Source organism: Grammomys surdaster, unplaced genomic scaffold (genome assembly GCF_004785775.1).
Source record: "Grammomys surdaster isolate TR1022 unplaced genomic scaffold, NIH_TR_1.0 121388, whole genome shotgun sequence".
In the NCBI taxonomy this organism is placed as follows: Eukaryota; Metazoa; Chordata; class Mammalia; order Rodentia; family Muridae; genus Grammomys; species Grammomys surdaster.
This window is the reverse complement of record NW_021617194.1, coordinates 27,326-43,806: the sequence shown is the minus strand read 5'-3', so window position 1 is coordinate 43,806 and position 16,481 is coordinate 27,326. Positions and strand designations below refer to the sequence as shown.

Sequence of the window (16,481 nt, the reverse complement as noted above, 5' to 3'; positions counted from 1 at the left end):
TAGTATGAAACCCTCAGCAAATAAAAAATGATTAAAAACAAAAAAGAGAAATTACTAAACAAATATATTTTGTTCAGAGATGACCCATATTCACAAGGAGGTGGGTCATGATTGGACCTTGAAGTTAGAGAGCATTACATCCTATCAGAGGTAGCATGATGGGGCTGTGAACTTAGGGAAAATTAAACACACATGAAATTTCTAAAAGTGTCAACTTGAAAAAGTAGCAGAGATAGCCCCCACTAACAGCATTAGTGCAGGACCTGATGGGGAAGGAGACAGAGGAGGAGGAAGGGAAGAAGCACATGATAAATAGAGAAACAAGAGCTAGGAATTTCTTACTCTTATAACATTTCTGACCTTGCAAGACCTAAAATTAGTTTCTGACCAAATGTGCTAGCACAGGCTGTTAAAACACAGAACTCAGGAAGCAGAAACTGGCAGATCTGTGTGATTTTGAGGCCAGCAAGGATGACATAGTGAGACCTCAACAAACAAACAAACAAACAAACAAACAAACAAAAAAGGAAGTCTTTAAAAATACAAGTAGTTTCTGGGGTTGGTATCAAAATTGTTTGGAGCAACAGAATCATAGAAGCACATATAGGAATTTCTGTTATGTATGTAGGAGACAGAGACTAGAGCAGCATGGTGGGAAGAGAGGACATCATCTGAGTTTCTTGTCTTTAAATGAGAAGACCATGATCCAACAATACCCAAGTATGGTTATGGGCTTCCCAAGGGAGAGTCTTCTCTGTCTTTATAATGGGTGATTACACTATTTGAGTGGCACCAAAAGCAGCTTTATATGAGGGACATTCCTTCAACTTTGAATTTAGGGAAGGTGGCAGAATTTTTACATACTCTTAACACTAAGTAATCAGAATTTATTTTTTTCTTTGAATCTGTTTGAAAGGTTTCTAGAAAACAGATCTGGTCTCTGTATAACTTTGGCTTTATCAGTGATGCTTAAGTTTCCTGACTCCACCTGTAGGATAAGAAAACCAGGCCCAAAATGGAAGTCCTATTTTCTTATCATGCTTTCCTACCATGATCCTGTAGTCCTGTTTGTCTTTCCATCTGGCTCCAAAGAAGATGACTGTAGTCTGCATGGAAGATGTACAAGAGCCTGCAATTTGGGTTTCAGTGATTTATTGAGCAATTAAGTGTATATCTAGATATATACCCTATTTATCCAAACTCAGGAAATTTAAAATTTGGATGTAGAGGTTGAAGGTAACAGTGTAGTTCTGTGTGACATGTCATAACCTAGCACAAAGCACCCTCTAGGCTCCTCAGTCATTCAGTCTCAAAACTACTTCAAATCTCATAGCAACTAATTCCCATTGGCAAGTCAGTGAAATAAATATGTGAATGAGAATTCGGGAAAACTTAAAATACTGTGTAGTGGTGTCGACGTGAGCAGATATAGTGAAGCACTTAGTATCTCTGCTTCCTGCAGGCTATCTTCTCAGCCCCACTGGCTTGGGATCTCATTGGCTTCCCCTTTTAGCCTGAGATCGTCTATGAGAAGCATATTTGAGGCCTTCAGTATTCTGTCTAGCTCTCTACTTCTCTCTTTATTTGGGTCACCATAGTCATGGGGAAGCTCCTGCTGCTCCTGCTGGGCTTTTCCTTTGTGGTGGGCTTCCTGCAAGGTGAGATCCTGGCATATGGTAGAGGCTGGTGCTGGTGGGCAGACAATCTGTTGAGGGTATTGGGTTTTGGGAGGTGAGGAATAAGATACAAGACTGGACTGTTTTTAATAAGGGACTGTACTCCTATCATCTCCATATCATTACATCTTCCTTCCCTGGCTTCTGTTATAAATAGTAGGAACCTCCCTCTCCAATTCTTCCTCCTCTTTGTCACGACTCTGGTCCTGGAGTTCTTTCTCCTGGTTCTTCAACTCTCCTCCTTAACTAACTAATATTCTCAATTCCTCCAGCTAGCCTGTGCACAGGCCTATATTTGCATTGACAATGATGCAGGAAGGTCCTTGACAGGATGCAGATAATGACATGATGGGGAGCACCTGTCTGCTCATAGGTGGCAGGCTCAAGCTCCTACAGCACAGCTCTGGTCTTCCTCCGTACAGCCCTGTCCATTCACAGTATTTGAAGTTGTGAAACCTGGCTCTTCTTAACCCCTTCCTAGGTTCCAAGGTCATGGGCCACCCTATAGGGTTTAGCTCGGTTTACATCCAGATCTTTCCTTGCTTACCATTTCTTATTCATTGATTGTAGTCACAAGCTTAGGTCAGCTTAAACCTGAGCACTGAATGACCCTCTTACCCTTGATTTTGCCTTTTCAGCTCTGACATATAAGCAGTGTGATAAGTTAAACTCTGATGGAATTTGTGAGAAAGGAAACTCCACCTGTGTGGCCAACAATGACCAGGAATGTGCCATACTGGTAGTTTCTAAAGATGGGTCAAGCCTGGGAGATCTCAGGTAATCCTAGTTGCAGCTGAGAAATGAAATAGCCATTTGTAGACTCCTGGGAACAAAGCTACAACTGTGAGGGACTGTGTTTCCATGTAAACTCAGAAAATGACTCTTTTGCACTTAGTAGAGTTTGTTTTCTTTTTCTGGCCAGGTGAGGAAACTATTTTGAAGGGGAGGAGGTCTCTACACAGTCTTTAGGAGATTTCTTGGGAAACATACTCAGGGATGATAGAAATTTGAACTATAAAATTCCACTGAGCAGTTTTAGGTATGGAAGTTCTTCCTGAAGGCCAGATTACAGGTTGACTGAATGTAACTACAGTCATCTCAGCATGGCTGGTGTACATTACCCTGGAGAGCCTGATTTTCTTTGTTTTCTGAGACTGATTTCACAAATATTTATGTTTACCCCTTGCCATTATTCATGTACAGGTGATAATATCTAGTTTGGGATGCAGGATTGTTCTTCAAGGTGTTTAAATAAGACTTTCACCCATTATAATCTAACATTGGATTTTACATGTTGCCATGACCAAGCTCTCTGTAATGAGTTTTAGAGGCCAGGCCCTTTCTTCCTCAGTTCTGAGAGTAAGTCTTTACCCCTTCCCTGTGCCCTCATAGTCTCACTTCACTGGACCGTGTATTTTCTGCACTGCTCAAGTCTTTACACCTTCCTGGAATCAGCATTAGCTGTTAATGTTTCAGCAGTTCAGCTGGTGATAAAGAGATGCTCTCTGTTTCCCACTATCCCCAGTGATTACACCTTTTCAGATTGTTTCCTTCTTTTGCTTCCTCCATCCTTCTATCAATAAATGACATTTGCCACATTTTCCATTATTCTTTTCTCTGTTATACTTATCAGCACTGGTTTTTATTCTAGCGGATATGACATCCCTCACAGTCACCCCTTATTAACCTTCAGGTTAGTGATGCCTCTTCTGCCAAAGTGGGTAGCAAACATTAATTCCAGTATTTATCTTTATTCTTTGAATGGAGTACTTAGGCTATCTGGTTCATTACTACTGTGACCTGAGTAAAACTGTATAATGGAGCAAAGATTGATTTTAGTTTATGATTCAACCTATCACAGCCAGACAATATGCAGAGTGAAAGATCTTGGAACATCCAGCTTTAAATGGGATATCTCCATCAAGTCTCTCCTCTTGGGACTCAGGAAACTCTGTGGAAGAGGACACAGAAAGAGTGTAAAATCCAGATGGAAGAGATAACATCAAAACAACAAGGCCCTTTACATAAACAAGTTCTATGCATATATGCATGCACAGGGCCTGCATGGGTCTGCACCCAGAGTGGGTTGGTACCCAGGGGTCCTTCCCCCTTCTTGGAGGAGAACAGGAGCAGGGATTGTGAAATGGCAGCTGGGAGGAGGGAGGCTAAGATCAGATGTAAAAGTGAATATATAAATTAATTAATGGAAAAATTGAAAAAAAAACCACAATCCCTTCATATGCAGAACCTATCCAATAATGCATGCATACATAAACAGGTGTACATGGGTACAGTATATCATGAAGGAACATCAGGCAAGACTGAATATTAGGGGATGAGGAAAAACTGAATGCAAGTAAGGGACACATATATGAAAGAGGTTACAGAACTAGTTGCTATTCTTTCATGCTATCATGAATGTGTTTGTTTGTTTGTTTGTTGTTTGTTTGGGGTGGTAGATAATTGTATAAAATGTATTTGCAAATGAATGTATGAAATCTGTGTGAGACTCCATAGTTTCTCTTCTGAATGCTTATTCCAACTGTACAGAAGTTCTCTGAGTTGTATAGGCTTTGGGTTTGGTTAATTTTTGATATGTCATGCTTTTACTGATTAACAAAAGTTTATTTTATTATTTATACACTTTATATCCCACTCCTGATCATCCCCTCCCACAATCCTTCCCCCATCCACCATCAGCTTCTCCTCTGAGTAAGTCAGGCAATCTAGGTTGGCATCTGTGGGGTTATTTGTTTTTTTTGAAGTTGCAAGATATCTGCCCAGGCCCTTCTAGCTTTTAGAGTTTCTGTTAAGAAGTCCAGTGTAATTCTGATAGACCTGCCTTTGTAAGTTGCCTGCCCTTTTCCTCTTACTGCTTTTAATATTCTTTCTTTGTTCTGTAAATTTTGTGTTCTGATTATGTGGTGGGGGTGGTTATTTTCTGGTATAGTTCTATAAGTTTCTTTTATGTTTATAGGCATTTCTTTTTTAGGTTGGAAAAGTTTTCTTCTATGATTTTGTTGAAAATATTTTTGGGCCTTGAAACTGGGACTCTTCACCTTTGATTCCTATTATTCTTTGGTTAGGTCTTTTCATTGTATCACATGTTTCCTGGATGGTTTTTGCCAGGGGTTTTTTAGTATTTAACATTTTCTTTAACTGATGTATCAATTTTTCTGTATTGTATCTTCTATACTCGAGATTCTCTATCTCCTGTATTCTGGTGATGATGGTTGCATCTATTATTCCTATTCTCTTCCCTGGGTTTTCCATCTTCAGAATTCCCTCAGTTTGTGTTATCTGTATTGTTTCTATTTCCACTTTCAGCTCTTTCACACTTTTATTTATTTATTTCACCTGTTTAAATGTAGTTTCCTGTATGTCTTTAAGGGATTTATTTGTTTCCTCTTTAAAGACCTCTACTTGTTTGGTTGTATTTTCCTGTATGTATTTCATTAAGGGATTTATTCTTTTCTTCTTTAAAGGCCTCTATCCTCTTTATAAGATGGGATTTAAGGTTATTTTCTTGTGCTTTAATTGAGTTAGTATATCCAGAGCTTGTTGTTGTAGGGTAGCTGTGCTCTGAAGGTGTCTATTGCCCTGGCTTTTGTTGCTTGTGTTCTTTGGAAGGACTTTAGCCATCAGGATGACTTTGGTCTCTGCACGTCCCTGTTGTAGTAAGTATTGGAAGGGGGATTTACCTCGATAATCTTGGTGTGGCAGGCTCCTGATGAGTAAGTATCCTTAGGTTGTATGGTTCTGGATGTGCAGTTCTGTATGGTTTAGGATCTCTAGGTCTGTATGGTTCAGGAGTCCCAGAACCAGTGAAGATGTACAGGAAGGTAGCAGGAGAATGGAAGTCTGACTAGGCTAGCAGGCTCTTCAGGGTAGCTTACTTTGCTCCAGAGGACTCAGCAAGCAGGGAAGATGGGTGGGTGAAGAGAAGCTAACCTGTATGGTTCAGGATTCATAGGTCTGATGAAGGTGGGCAGAGAGATTGGGGGAGAATGAAGGTCTCCTGGGACATAAGACAGATCAAGGCAGCAAATTTTTGTTTTGTTCTGTTTTAGTATTCTCAAAACTTTTAAGTTTAATTTAATTTTTTACTTATTCAATTTACATCCTGCTCATTGCCTCCCTCCCAGTCACTCCCTTCCATAATCCTTCCTGTTTCCCCTTCCTCTTCTCCTCTGAGCAAGTGGGGGCCACCTTGCACTTCAAGTCTCTGTGAGGCGAGGCACTTCCTCTCACTCTGAGGCCAGACAAAGCAGCCCAACTAATAGAACATACCCCACATACAGTTCTGGGGATAGCCTCCGTTCCAGTTGTTTGGGACCCACATAAAGATCAAGCTGCACATCTGCTACATATGAGTGGGGAGGCCTAGATCCAGTCAGTTTATGTTCTTTGGTTGGTGGTTCAGGCTCTGAGAGCCCCAAGGGTCGAGGTTAGTTTACTCTGTTGATCTTCCTGTGGATATCCTATCCCCTTCAGTGCTTGCAATCCCACCTCCTATTCTTCCATAAGAATCCCTAAGCTCCATCCACTGCTTGGTTGTGGGTGTCTGCATCTGTCTGAGTCATCTGAGGTAGAGCTTCTCAGAGGACGACATGCTTCTGTTTAAAAGCATAACATATCATTAGTAGTGTTAGGGATTGGTGCTTGCCCATGGGATGGGTCTCAAGTTGGGTTGCTTATTGGTTAGCCATTCTCTCAGTCTCTGCTCCCCCTCCCATGCCTGCATTTCTTGTAGACAGGATAAATTTTGGGTTGAGCAGCAACGGTTTTGTAAGAATAAACTTTATAACTAAAACAACAGTTGAATAATATTCCATTGTGAAAATATACCTTACTTTCATTATCTATTTATTAGTCAATGGACATCTAAACTTTGTCCGTTTATTGACAATGGGGAAGAAAGCAGCAATGAACTTGGGTGAGCAAGTATCTCCATAGCAGAGTGTATACAGCTAATAGCAGGATGGCTGGATCATGTGGTAGTTCTATTTCTAGATTTTTAAGGAAATGTCAGTCTAATTTCCATAGTGGATGTAACAGGTTTAACCCCTACCAGCAGCAAATAAGTGTTCCATATTTTTTCTACATTCTAACCAGTCTTTGCTGTCATTTGCTTATTTGGATCTCGGCCATTCTGAGTGAGGTAAGTTGACGTTGCGAAGCAGTTTTATCTTGCATTTTCCTGATGGCTAGGGATGATGAACATTAAAAAGATATTTCTCAGCCATTTGTATATCATATTTTGAGAATTCTTTGTTGTTCAATGCATCATTTTTTTCCAGTTGGGTTTTTTTTTCTTAATGTTTAGCTTTTTGAGTTTTTTTATATATTCTATCTACTAACCCACTTTGGACATATAGCTGGTAAATATTTCTTTTTCAGTTCTGTAGGCTGCCTCTTTGTTTGCATGACATTGTCATCTCCTAGACATAGACAGTAGGCAGACACAAGTTTTGACAAAGCATCATTTGTACTATCTCTAACTAATGTCTAGTATTGTCTCTTAGTCCTCTTAAGCACGGTCTCTACAGTGCTCATGTTTCACAGCAATAACGTCTTCCAAGCTACTACTACAATGCTGATTACTATTCAATGGCTTTTCCAGTCCGGAGTTACAAAGACGTCAACCTTCCTATAACAATAGGAGAAGGGAACCTGGGATGGAGGGAGAAGGAAGAGGAAATAAGTGGGCCAGTATCAGGAACTGGATGGCATGTAAGAGAGGTACAGGGGGTTAGGAAATAGAATAAAAATATGTATCAGGGGGAATGAGGAACTGGGGATAGCCACTGGAGGGTCCCAGACACCAGGGAAACGAGAGGCTCCCAGGACCCAACGGGAATGTCTTTAGCTGAAATGTGCAGAGAAGGGGGAGATAGAACCTGTAAAGACCATCTTCAGTATACAGTCATGGCCCCTAGTCAAGGGATGGGTCCACCCACCCATCTCGAAGTTTTAACCCAGAAATGTTCCTGTCCAAAGGAAGAGCAGGGACAAAAAAATGGAACGGATACTGAAACAAGGGCCATTCAGGGACTGTCCCACCTGGGGATCCATATCTACAGACACCATATCCGACACTGTTGCCATGGTCAAGATGCCCTTGCTGACAGGAACCTGGTGTGGTGGTTCCTTGGGAGGTTTCACCAGCAACTGACCAGTGCAGATGAGGATGCTTGGAGACAACCATCAGACTGGGCTCAGGGACCCTGGTGGGGAAGCTGGTGGAAGGACTGGAGGAGCAGAGGGGGAGTCAACCCCATAGGAAGAACAACATAGACTGGCCTGACCACCCAGTGCTACCAGAGACTAGACTACCAACCAAGAAGTGTACCTGGAGCGATCTATCACTCCAGATACACATATAGCAGAGGATGGCCTTGCCTGGCAGCAATGGGAGGAGAGGCCCTTGGTCCTGGGGAGGTTTGATGCCCCAGAGTACAGGGATGCTGGAACAGTGGGGTGGGAAAGGGTGGGGTGGAGGAGTGAGCACCTTCATACAGGAAAAGGGGAGGAGGAGGATGGAAGTGGGATGGGGCATTGGTAGAGGGGTAACCAGGAAGTGGGATATTATTTGAGATGTAAATGAATGGAATAATTAATTAATTAAAAATAGTGATAATAGAAAAAAAAACAATCAAGCAAATGCAGCATGGTCAGATCTGTCACAGAAACAGCCCACTTCATGGGAATGTCTGTATTAGTTACTTTTCTGTTTCTGTAATAAAATCACAATGACAGAGGAAACTTATTGAAAAAAGGAGTTGTTTGGCTTACAGTTCTGGAAGGATGAGAGTCCATGATGGCTGGGAAACATGGCACAAACAAGCATGTTTGATGGTGCAGGAAGCTGAGAGCTCACAGCTTGCACTGCAAGCATGAAAAGGAGTATGGGAACTGAGAATGGCATTTGACTTTTGAAACTTCAAAGTCTTACACCAGTTGTAGACTTCATCCAGCAAAGCTATACCTCCCTAACCTCCCCAAACACTGCCACACATTTGGGATCAAGCATTCAAATGCCCAAGATTGCAGAAGGCATTTCTTGTTCAAACCATGCCATTGGTCATCAATCACTTGATACTGGCAGTCATTGATGTACTTACCCATTGTTTCAGCCACTCTCACACATGTTCAATGGTTTGGATCTTCACTTTTCTTAAGAAAGAGTGGCATTCAGTGTTTTTCACATGCTTCTTTCAATCAGGTCTCTTCAGCTAATTGTATGTAATGATCATTATGGTCAGATGTATTGACTTGAGAATAGTCTTCATGTATCTTGGCTTCATGTCCATTGATAACAAAATGTAATGTGAACATTTTGTTTGAGTATGTTGCTTTTCATATGTTTAATAGCGTCCTTTAAATAGCAGCAGATATTAATTTCAGCAAAAATCCTTTGTAGTTTTACTCAGGTGCTGCAATAAAATACTCTAACCAGATGTCACCATGTAGAGTTCAGGGTCTACTTCACCTTAGAGATGAGAGTTTACCAGCCATTTTTTCTTATGATCGCTATGGACTCGATGTCTGAAGGACTTGTATTTTATTTGTTGACATCTAATTCCTGTTGTGATGATATTTTTGAGAGGTGGGATTGGCGTCCTGGATGGCAGCTGTGAACACTGACTCCTTGACTACAGACATGTTTGACTTTTGAAAGCTGAACAGGGTTTAAAATCTCAGGACGCTAGACATGGACCTTGTTCTTTTTTGTTCGGTGTTTCTCAGTAGTTTGTAACTTGTTGCCTCAGGGGCTGCTGTAGATAATCTCGAATCAGAAAAATGTTATGTACATGTGTCTGAGTATCATGCTGGACAGCTCTGGATGGACTGGATCAGCCTGCAAATTAAGAATCAACCTATGGTTATGAGGTGGGTCACCACAAACATAAGACAGGAAATCCATGGAGTTTTTAACGCCATCTGCCCCATGATTTTGATGCATCTTGTTTGATTCTTGGTGGATGATCAGCCTGTCACTGTGCTGTCTCTGACCAAGCAGGATTCGCTCTCCTATTTTATGGAGCAACTGAAATCAAAGAATCTGATCTTGAATTTAGAGTAGACCTTACAAATTTTCATAAAAGTTCTCCTGTGTGTCTCAAGATAAAGTGTAATAGTAAGTTACAGTACTTAGTCCATGTCTCCTGTGTTAATCCATGTTATTCCTATGGACACCCTAAGGGCACAAGAATAGGAAGCGTGTGTGTGTGTGTGTGTGTGTGTGTGTGTGTGTGTGTGTGTGTGAGAGAGAGAGAGAGAGAGAGAGAGAGAGAGGGGGGGGGGGGAGATTAAGGCAATAGGAAAGCTTTGGTTGTTAGGAGGCACAGCTACATTTGGTAAATAGGTTAGGGTCCAAGTCCCAGTCCTTTTGGTGGAGTAACAGACATAGGCTGAGGTGGTATTTTGATTAGGGTTTCCATTGCTGTGAATAGACACTATGACCAAGGTAACTCTTACAAAGGATAACATTTAATTGGGGTTGACTTATAGGTTTAGAGGCTTGGTCCATTATCATCCATGTAGGAGCATGGCAATATCCAGCAAGGAATTGGATAAGAAGAGCTGAGAGTTCTAGATCTTGATCTGAAGGCTGCCAGAAAGAGACTGAAGCTTCCACACTGGGCAGAGCTTCACAGCCAACCCCCACAGCGATGCACTTGCTCCAATAAGACCACACCTACTCCAACAAGACCACACCTCCCAATAGTGCCATTTCCCATGGGCCAAGCATATTTAAACCATCACAGGTGACATGACAGACAATGTCCTGTTGAAATAGGAAGTCAATTTCACTGAAAAAAGAATGGTTCATCTTTTCAGACTGAGCGGGCTGGCTAAAGTTTTTCCTATCAGAAGTATGACAGCAGGTTAAGTGTTAAGAATAGAAAAGAATATTTGTATGTGTTCAGATGATAAGAGGAGGCATTGGGGTGTGTATTTTGTAAATTTTATGGAATCTCCTTGTGTTGGGAGTGATAGGAAAAAGCCAATGGGGGATCTTAGGTATCCTCAGTAGTAAAAGGTCCTGATGGAATTTAAGCCATTGGAGAGAGAAGTAAATATGAATCCTGAGAAATTTCAGCACTCAGGAGAATTTCCGTTTGCAGTACATCTGATATAGTAGTTAACCCAATGATAGAGGTAATCAGAGGTGGACTTGATGGTAATAAAGATTACATAAGGAAGAGTCTAACACTCCTTTGGGAATACTTCTATAGAAGGCTGAATGGTAAAGCAAAGACTGGCTTAGACCATTAAAAGAGTATGCACGATAAGGGGTCTGAAAATAGAAACTTAGTTATTAATGAACTTAGAGATTTTTTTTATATATGATCTGGATATACTTACCATACAGTTTGGAAATCCAACAAGAAGAGGTTTCAGTTTGAGGTCCAGAGTGACACACATGAATCTTTTCAGTTAGCACAAGAGTGGGATAACCATGCATGCTGATGTAGAAAAGATACAGCCAGCAATTCTTTCCCTAATTTGGTATTATAACCATTGGGTAATTTGTCAGAAAAATTTAGAGCTTGCTCTAGTTGACTAGAAATAAGATCCCCTTTAACATTAAAAAGGCAAAGTGAAATAGAGTGGCTAGAACAAAGAAAGATCTATGATGTTAGATAAGGTTTCTACTACATACTTTTCAATTTTGTGTAGGTTAAAATTCATAAAATTCCTTGGAGCCAATGTTCAGTTATAAATTAAAGACAGTTTTCAGTGTTAACTCCTGGGGCTGGATGCTAGTAAAATATCTCAGTGAAAATTACCTGAAAGAATTATTTTTCCCTCTGATACAGAGACATCAGACTAGGGTGCAGGGGGGAAGGTAATTATTTCTCAAGGTGGCCTTTTGAATAGAAATTGGAAATCTCTCAGAAATCCACAGGAGTAGGAGAGGGTAGGTGAGAGATAGCTTCCCCCAGAGTCATTTGTCTAGGATATGGCTGAAACTTGGCCTCTTATCCAGTTTTAGCCTTGAAGTGTCCTCATAAAATTGATTTCACTATTCAATATTTAATTAAACTTGCTTTATGCTCATTTGTTTGTTTATGTGTTGGTATGCACATTTAAGTGCCCATGTGTAAAAGTCAGGTGAATCAATTTGAACTTAACATCCATGAACATTTGCTTTAGCATTTTGATCAGTTGCAGTTTTCTATAAAGCTTTCCGGAGTTGGCACAATCCAGAATGGGCCAGTCTACCCCACAGTAATTTCTAATTTTAAAAAATGTACCCTACAGTATAGCCTACAGTCAGATTTTATGGAGGCATTTTTCTCAATTCAGGTTCCCTCTTCTCAGATGACTCTAGCTTGTGTCAAGTTGACATAAAACTATCTTTGTAAACTTACTATTAGAAGTGTGATATTAATCTATGTCTTTAATTCTAGTACCATACTTTCATGAAATTGGGTGCACCAGAGTTTGGTGCATATATGTTTATGGTAGTAATAATGTCTTCTTGGTTAATTTCCCCTGGTTATAATGATGTGCCCTTCTTTATATTTTCTGATTAGTTTTTGGCTTGATGTATTTTTTAGATATCAGCCTAATAGTACTTGCTTGTTTCATTTTCCATATTATTGGAGTATTTTTTGCATCCTTTCACTTTAAGATGGTACCTGTTTTTAAGGCAAATGTGAGTGTCTTATAGACAATGGAGAGGTAGAATTTGTTTCATGTCCCATTCAGCCTGATTGTTTTTGATGGAGAATTGAGACCATTGATATTTAAGGTTATTATTGAAAAGTGTGTTTTTATTGAAGTTATTTATCTATTTATTTATACTGTTTCTGTTCTTAGTTGTGCATTGTATTTCCTTGACTATAGCTTCATTGGTTTTCTTTCTAGGTTTTCTTGGCAATGTTTTATCCTCCTTTTAGTCTGACATTATGCTTCAAGTGTTCTGTTTACCACACTCTATTTAGTAGCAGGAACCTGGGAGAGTGAGGCCTAAATATGAGGCAGACTAAAATCTCATGCAATAACCAACTTTATTTCATGCATCAGACAATTTACTCTTTGTTAAGTAAAGGTAGCTGAAAGTCTATTTTATTAGATATTAGAATGACTACTTTGTCATGTTTCTTGAGTCTATTTGCTTGGAAACCTTTTTCAGCCCTTTACTCTTTATTGTTGGTCATGTTTCTATTGTGGAAAATTCTTCTTTCTCCTTCAACTCTGATAGATAGTTCCACTGGGTATAGTAGTGTCTGTTGGCAAGTGTGACTTTCTAGAAATTGGGGTGCATTGCTCCGGGCTTTTCTAGCTTTCAAAGTGTCCATTAAGAAATCACCAGTTTTTCTAGTGGATTTATCCTCTATGTATGACAAGTATTTTTCTTTTGCAATTTTTAATATATTTTATTTGTATGTTAGACTTAATCAGTTGTATTCTGTGGGGAAGTGGTTTTTGGTCGGTTATTTTTAGTTTTTGGTTTTTCTGTGCTTTTCCATTTAGTGTTTTATGTGCTTCTTGTATATGTATGGGTATGTCTTCATTAAGGTTAGGACTTTTTTTTTCTATGATCTTCTTAAGCATTTACATCACGACATTGACCTGGGATTTTTTTCCTCCTCATCTAAGCTTATTAATCAAAGTTTTGTTCTTTTCCTGATGTCCTATGATTCTTACATTTTCATTTCCTGTCCTTTATACAATTATTTCTTTATCTTTGTTGTCTGATCCATTTAGAATATTTTATCTTCAAGTCCTGACACAGTATCTTCTACATTCTACATATAATGATTTCCCTTGAGCTTTCTAGTTGGGTTATTTTGTTTTTCAATTCCATCTTTGTGCCAACTTGAGTTATCATCAATATTTCAATCTCTATATTGAATTTTGTTTTCAAATCCTGAAATTTCGTTGTCCTTTTGATTAGTCTGATTTTGTGTGTTTATCTCCAACAGTTAGGCTTACATTCTGTATCAGTTCCTTCTGTTTAAGTTCATTGGTCTGTTTCTCTGTGTCTTCTTTAAAGTATTTGAATTACTTGGTTTAATTTATTATTGTTCATTTAAATTCCATGTCCTTATAGTCATCTAGGTAATTCTGACTGGAGAGCAATTTTATAGAACTAGTCAGCATGAGCTGGGAAATGTTATCTTGATTTTTTTTATATTGTTTATATGTTTGCAATGAAATTTGGGCTCGTGGACATCTTATGATAGTTCTTTCTCTGATATTGACACAGCTGGGTAGAACAGAGCACGGTGTATGTGTGTTAGGTTGGACCTGAGGTTGGCTTAAATGACATGAAATCATGTGGACCCAGGTGGCTAGACTGTCATGCAAGATCATGTCCTGGTCAAATTCTGGTGTTTGAAAATACATAAGGCAGGGTTGACTAGACTATGCCAGGGAAGCAGGTGAGAAGCCCAGTGAGACCTCGGATTTGGGTATGGTATTTCTCCCAGAGATCTAACATATATCAGGGAACTAAGCAAGCCAGGAACTATGCAACATGCTCAGGACCTGGCTGGGAAAACAGGCAGGATGAAATGCAAAAGGGATAATTTCAGGTGGTATGAGAGACCCTGTATTGGCACACAGAATGCATTTCTGTCCAAAGCCTATAGGTTGTGGACAGAAGCATCTCCTTACCAAAGCCTGGAGTTTGATGTGGTACTCACAGACTAGGTCTGGGCGCTGTATGGGGAATCCTGACTAGATCTTGGGATAGAGGATGGTACATGAAGGAGAGGATCTAGTGATTTCCCTGCCTTGGCCCTGACTCAAGATGTGACAACATTTCTTTTTTGATGATGAGACTAAATACATGGCCTTTTGCTTGCTAGGCAAGTGCTCTAACACCAAGCTAATTCAAAACCTACTAGACAAGGACCTCGTTGCGCAACGGTAGCGCGTCTGACTCCAAAACCTACTAGACAGGGTTTTGTTTGTTTGTGGTAGTTAGGATCAAATGGAGGACCTGTGAACTAGGCAAGTATTCTCTCTCTGAGCTATATTCACAGACATTTACTCTGTTCATTATTTCACTCATTCATAAACCTGCTTAGGTTCATATGTGGATTTTGTCCATATATGTGTATTTCTTTTTAATTGGTGAGTTATTTTCAAGTTTTACATTTGCTTTTTACTCATATTCATATTATGTCTTCTGTGATTATATAAAAAATGTCCATGTCCTTTTATGTACACAAAATATCCCATAACTTACAATAGTGAAGCCTGATCTTCAGACCAAGTCCTTAGCATATGGCATGGCATTGGCATGGTTCTACCTACAATCTTAGTGGATCTCCTCAGTTAAACCCCTTTGTAGCTCTTCCTAAAGACACCCATTGGTGTGTGCTTTAGAAAACTCTAAACCCAGTCGCATTAACAAAGAATATTAAACATCACAAATCCATATTCAAACTTTTCTCCTTCTAGATAGCAATAAATGCTGAGAAATTCTTTTAGGATGCTGAACAGGTGGAGTTACCCCAGCTCCCATAGAGCTACATGATCTTTTGTTTACTGTACCTAAAGTGGCCTCTATGTTCCATAATTTTCTGTACTAAAAGCTGAGGTAGTTCAGATTCATATAAGGTAGGCTACAGCCAGCTATGGTCTTTGGTAAGGTGGAATAATTAATTGTGGTTTTCAACTAGAATGGATTTATTGGCACACACTCCATCAAAGATTAGGAGTATCTTTAGTTGTTACTGTGGCATGTTTCTAGTTCTTTTGGAAACATATTGCTATATATCTGTCATAGTGAGGGGTATGGGGCTGGTGATCAGGAGCAAAGCTGATGACTTGGGTGATTTAACTCTCTAGCCATTCGAGGGGCCAAAAGCTGATGGTTTCTGGCAATTAACTCCTGCTCATAGGAGCAGGGAGAGAGAAATTTAGTTACTTGGATTCTTTTTTCTCAGTTTTTATACCTTCTCAGGATAGTTGATCACATGGTTTCTTAACCAATTTTACATTCCACAAGTTCATGTCACAGATCAATAAGGCTTAAGGCATTACAACATAACTGTTTATGTGCCTTTCCATTAAGATTAGTACCTGACTAAACATTTGTTCTTTCTTTCTAGGACCACAAGTTCAGTATAAGTTTAAAGCAATAATTTTTATGTCAGACGTCAGTACAGTTTTTTCAAGAGATAAATCATCTGCTTTGTGTCTTATTATTTTGAAGTTTTGTATAGTTAAACTACTCCATCATTGATTTTCTGTCCTTGCACCTACAATATATTGTCCATTCCCAGTTTATGACCTTTAGTTAACAGACAGTGGCCTCATTCCTAACTAGAAGGAATGTTTTCCTAGACTGTAAATTTGTTCCAACATTGTTTCTTTTTCTAGTGCAATTAGCCAATGACATTTGAAGGTTTACAGAGCTCTATTTGCAGCTTTTATTCTGTAGGGGGCTTGAGGTTATTTATATCAATTTAGTAGTTCTATAAAATCATTATCAGGAGTTAGAGAATCATCAATTCATCTAAACAACATTACTACATGAAAATATATCTCCATGTTAATCTGCAGGAAATTTCCCCAATAGGGTGGGCTGATGCCCATGAATCATTAGGCTGTGTAATAGTAGCAGGAAAGTCATATCAACAGCTATACCCAATCCTGGGATGAAGTCTCTGGGGACCCTGCAGCTTAGAATACATCCATACAAAATGGTGGGCCATTTCCAGAAAACTCACTTACTTGCCATAGCCTTTCCTGGATGGCTTCTGACACTGTTCTATTGTTGTGAACAGTTACTAGTAAACACTGAATTAGGGACCTGTTTATAGTTTCAAAGGG

General features: G+C 39.6%; 1 pseudogene; it reads left to right on the top strand.

The window, feature by feature from the left end:
* The first annotated feature begins 1,600 nt into the window (after positions 1–1,600).
* On the top strand, positions 1,601–3,004 carry LOC114636035 (annotated as a pseudogene).
* The last annotated feature ends 13,477 nt before the right edge of the window (positions 3,005–16,481 follow it).